This window comes from Lepeophtheirus salmonis, unplaced genomic scaffold (assembly GCF_016086655.4).
Source record: "Lepeophtheirus salmonis unplaced genomic scaffold, UVic_Lsal_1.4 unplaced_contig_16500_pilon, whole genome shotgun sequence".
NCBI classification, from domain to species: domain Eukaryota; kingdom Metazoa; phylum Arthropoda; class Copepoda; order Siphonostomatoida; family Caligidae; genus Lepeophtheirus; species Lepeophtheirus salmonis.
In genome coordinates this window covers 1-5969 of record NW_027291943.1, presented here as the reverse complement: position 1 = coordinate 5969, position 5969 = coordinate 1, and the positions used below count along the sequence as shown (strand labels likewise).

Genomic DNA, 5969 nt, shown 5'->3' with positions numbered 1-5969 from the left:
ATTCTCATCAACACAATTCTTACTATAGCAGTAATTTGTTTGTTGATAAATTATTTCGTTAGTGTAAGATTTTACACGGGAAATCTAAGAAGAAAACTTAATCATATAAATTTTGTTGATAGAAGATTTTATCTTGATTTTCAATCCAAAAATGTTTATAATATTAGTGATAACGATGTAAATAAACTAAGGATGTTAAAAGGAAATATAAATTATAGTGGTTTTTATGCAATAATTTATGTTTTAAATATGTTTTCATTTACTGATGGTTTATTTGAATTCATAAAACAAAATTTAAAAAACAAAAAATTAGTTATGTTTCTTGAAAAAACAATTAAAAGATACAAAAAAGAAAATTTAAGTGAAGATTTTTTAATTGAATTTATAAATACACTCAATAATAAATGGAAAATAGAAGGAATTGGGGTAATACTTGGTAAACAATATTTTGGTACTAATTTTATACTCTTTATGAATTCCATAATTCGAATTTTTTTTTGAAGATATAAACAATACTGAAATTCCTAATTTTACTCCATCAAAATTTTCTAATGAAAATATAAAATTATACTTAAAAGATGGTATTAATATTATTTTTGTTAAGGATGAAAAGAAAATTAATGATCAAATAATAACATATGAAGATTATTAACAGAATAAAGAAAAGTTTGATAGGAATAATAATATAAATATTTTAAATAATATCCCAAAATATCTCTTTATAGCTGTTATGTGTGAGGATTTAGATCGTATAAAAATTAGAGATATTGAAAAATTAATTAAATTTAAAAATATTGAATATGAATTTAACTCTGCTGTAATGGGTGTTAAACATAGAGGTTTATTTAATTATACATTTATGCACGCAGTTAGCATCACAAAGATTGGTAAATTTTATGTTTTTATTGATGATAACGAATTAGTTCTTTTAAACGATATGCCAAGATTTTATCTGGCCGAAAACTTCTTAGTATATAAAAGAAAGTAGATAAATTTCAATAAAACTTTTCTTCACTTAATTATTTAGTATTGTATCTATTAATTTTTAGTATATTATTAAAAGATTTGTTAGAAACTAAAAGATTATTAAAGTTAACTAAAATAAAATATTCTTAACTTTTTAAGATCTTTTTAAATTACAATCACATTTTAAAATAATGATTATAATTATAATAAAATAATTTTTTATTAAAATTTATAATTTACTCAATTTCAGTTTAAATACTTTTTAATATTTTAGTTTCAAATATTTAATTAATAAATTTATCACATTTATGATTATTAAAATCTTTTAAAGTTATTTTAACTTTCTCATATGATTTATTTTTTTATTATTAAATTTAGAAACTTAAAGAAGAATTTTACTGACACTTATTAGTAATTTTCTACAATTATTAACTTAGTTATTTTTCTTCAAAAGTAATAAACACAATTACATATATAAAATAATACGCACATATTTATATGCAAATAAAAAATACATTTCAAGGATAAAACATAATATGAAAGAAATATTATTACTTTTGCAAGAAATTACTAATTAAAATAAATTTTTAATCATTTTTACTGTTATTATTTATTGTTTTGTTAATATCACTTTTATCTATTGAAATTAATCCTGAAAAACATGATGAAATAATATCAAAAATAAAAATGTTTTATCAACATTATTAAAAAAAATAACCTTAATAAAAAAAGATTATAATTTTCATTAAAATATTAAGAGAATTGGAAAAGTAAGATTTATTAATTATTAAAATTTTAGTATAAATTGATCAAAAGAATAAAATATTATTTCTTAAAAATAGTAGTCATAATTATAGATTTTTAACTATTTTTAAAATAAAAAAAAATTTAACACATGCTAAACTAATTATTACCCCTATAATAGCAGGAAAAATTATCATTGTATTATGTCTTACAAAGAAAGATTTTTCATTATGTTTTTTTTAAAGAGGAAATAATTTGATTTAAATATTTAAAATTACCCATCTTTATTCTTATTAACAATATTATTATTAGTATTATAATATTAAGAAAGTTTTAGTTAAAATAAATACCTTTTCTCCACTGACTGTTTTATACTTTATAAATAATGAATACCCCTTCACTATATTAGGTTTAAATTGTTTTTTAAAATTATTAGTAAATTCAATAATGATCTTTTCTTCTGTATATTCTTCAACATAATAATTATTTTTTTTTTCTGCATATCTCATGTTTTCTTTTTGACTAGTATTTTCTATATAACCGATTTCAAGAATATTATCTATTGAAAATTTTTCAGTATTTTTAACTCTGTGAATTGTTAATTTATATTTAACAGAATCAAAGGAAACAGTTAATTCTTCATTAGTTTTAATATCAGAAGGAGAACTTTCAGCACAATAATAATCTAAGGATGTTTCAGAATTTTGATTCTTATCTTCATTTTTAATACTAGATAATAAAGGTTCAAAATTTTCATTTCTATCAATAGTTTTTTTGAGAGTAAAATTTTTTCCATCTATTAAGAATGCTCTTTTTGATACTGAAAAATGTATTTTTCCCTTATTTGCGTATATCATAGCAATTAAATAGCCTTCTTTATTAACATCATAAAATTGATGAGGTATGAGGTATACAACCCTCATTAAATTTAATCGAGGTTTTATTATTCTCTAATATTAGCAAGTTATTACTGAAACATATATTAAAAAAATTTTCAGATATTTGATTAAAATCATTTTTAAAGACAGCAAAAACGAGAATATCATCCTTTTTTATTTTTTCTCCATTATTGATCTCTGATATTTTAAAAGTTGAAAAATTTATATTAAAATGTGTTGTTAGATTTCCAAATTTTATTATTTCTTTTTTAATAAGAGTTTTACACTTCGTATAGGTTTTTTCTCTTCTTTATTAAAAAATAATGAGTGTAGTAATTCAATATTTTTGTTTCTTTCTGTAGCTATTATTTCATTGTTTTCCTCGACATAAAATGCGTTTTTTGAAAGAAATCTTTTTTTTCCTTCGTCACTTTCATAAATAATCATTAATAACATTTTTTCATTATCTTCTGTATAATTATTAAGACTTATATCATCTTTTTTGATTTCAATAAAGGTTTCATTTCCTTTTTTTTTTAAATGATTTTCTGTGTTAAGAAAATTTTTAGAATTTTCAATTTATTTTAAGTCTCAAGTATTTTTTATAAAAAACATTGAGATAATTTTGTCTTTTTGAATATTCTGAATGCCATTTAGTTCATTTATTTTAATCGTTTCTTTTTGTTTATTTAAAATTATTTTAAGATCATTATCAAAATGGATTTTAAAATGTTCTTTAATTAATGTCATAAACATCAACCTTTGTTTTTCAATATTCTCTTCTTTTGAATTTAAAGATTTATCAGTATTATCACTTGCCACAAAGTTTTTAAAGATAAAAGCAAATTGAGCTAGATTGAAAAATTTCATATTCTTTTAAATTTAAAAAAATTTTAATCTTTAAAATCTATAATCTATTTAAAAAAATAGGAGAAGTAACATATAATTTTAAATTGGTCATTTATATAATGTTTAAATCCTTTAAAATTCTTGAAACCTTTAAAAAAATTTTCAGGTGCTTAAAAATTTTTTGTTTTTTTTTTAATTTTAAAAAATAAATTTTTAGTTTGTTATTTTATTACATTGCAACTAAAATTAAATCATTCAAAAAGATTTAGAACAAAAATAAGTTTATTTTAATGTAAATTGAAATTGTATTAAATATATTGTACTATTTAAAAGTTTGATTTATATAAGAAGAATATATTTATTATAATTGGTTCAAAAATACTAATAAAATTTTTATAACAAAAATATCTTAAGATTACATTTGTTATATAATTGTAAAAACCACCATTATAATTATTAATTCCTTAATATTTAGAAATATATAGAATCTAAAATTTTAATAATCCAACTTAAGAATTATTATGAACTTTCTTATTTAAAAATAAAAATTTTTCAAATATCATTTCTTACAAAAATTCAACTCTATACTATTATTTATTTTTAAAAGATAATAATAATCTTATTTTTTTGGTAATAATACACAATACTTATCAAAAGGTAAATAGATGAAAATAAAAGAGAAACTACACTGAAGATTTAAATTTATAAATTAACTTAAAAAAGAGCTAAAAATTTAAATAAAATTATTTTAAATAAATATGTTAATTTAATTATATAAGAACATCTTTATATTTATTATCACATGCAATTACTACATTTCTTGTGTTTATAGGAGGATATTCAACTTTTAAATTAGAATTGCATTTGGTTTATTATCGTTATTACAGTTTTTTAAAAAACAATAAAACAATAAAATCGATATTAGATGTAAATCTTCACAAATACTTTCTTTATCATGAGAATAACTTTTACATAGAATATAACAAACATTACTACAATATCTATTATATGGAGCAACTGTTCCATTTTCATTCAATACTAATTCCTCTCTACAATCATTGTAACCACAAACTCCAACAGAATGTAATTTATAACATTTTAGAAGATTTAAAATTTTTTGTAATTTCTATTTGTCAGAACAACACATTCTCCGTTGTATTTTCTACATGTTCCATAAAATGAGTTATTATATTCAACTGGTACTAAGAAGTAATTATTTTCAGATAAAGTTTTTGTTATGATTAGAAATATTGAGAATATGTTGTTATTAATGAATATCATGCATGTATTGTTAAAATTATTTTGAAATAAAAAAATATTAATAAATTTTATAATCTTAAATTTTTAGTATTACGAATGAGTAATTAGAAACCACTAGAAGTTTAGTTTTTATAATAATAATAAATAAATCTTCTATTAATTTATAAACTAAAAAATTTTAGTTGAATAATTTTTTATTGTAAAATATAAAAATAAAAAAAATAATAAAAATACGACACCACGCTTTCCCAAGTGGTTTCCCGCCTCAGTACTGACTAGGCTCACACTGGCTTAACTTCGGAGATCGGACGGGATCCGGTGCTTTTCAGTGGATATGGTCGTATCTGGAATATTCTGAAGTATTACTATATGAATTATTTAATACTTCTAAATTTCTTTTTATTGATAGAAATGTAATAGGAATATAATTTAACTTTTTAACATTGAATCATTAGTATTTTTATAATGTTAAAATTTTAATAAATTACTCAAATTAAAATATTAAATACTACTGATATATTTCTTTTAGAATATTATTTAAGACATATTTTTTTAATATAATTATTTATTGTTTAATAATAGCTGGTAGATAATTAAAAATTAGATCTCACTTCTACCATACAAGAATTCATTGAAATTAGAATGATTCTAAATTTAATTATATTTTAGTGATGTATCTTCATTAATAGTTTTATTATTCGTATTTTATAAAATTTTGAAGACTTGTAATTTTGTACTGTGATAATCATTAATATTTTCTAGAAACAGATAGATAATTTTTTATAATAGAATTAATTCAATGATATATATGTCTTATAGATATGTGTTTTATATATCCTTTATCATTATAGTTTTTTAAAAATTTTAAAATTAAGATTTCTTGTTCAATTGCATTAGAGAGTAAGGAAAATATAAAAATTATAATAATTTAATTGAGAGATAATTAAAAACATAAAAATGTATGTATAATTTTAAATTATCTCTTAATAATTCTATTACAAGAATATTTGATCACTGACATTATCTAAGAATTATAATAAAATTTTATAAAGACTTAATGAAATTTCTAATAAGATCAACACAATTTTAAAACATATAGAATAATAATTTTGAATTGTATCATGTATTTTAACCAATAATAACTTTTATTTTATTATTTTTTTTTTAATTTCAAGTTTTGATTTATTTTTTGAATCTACTTGATAGGGAGAGGTAACGTAATTAATTAAAAAAATTTTTAAACTTAATTTACAGTGAAACAATAAGAAAATG

General features: G+C 18.8%; 1 pseudogene; it reads right to left on the bottom strand.

Annotated features, from left to right (window-relative positions):
- Positions 1-4924: 4924 nt before the first annotated feature.
- LOC121131071 (5S ribosomal RNA) lies at positions 4925-5043 on the bottom strand (annotated as a pseudogene).
- Between the last annotated feature and the right edge of the window lie 926 nt (positions 5044-5969).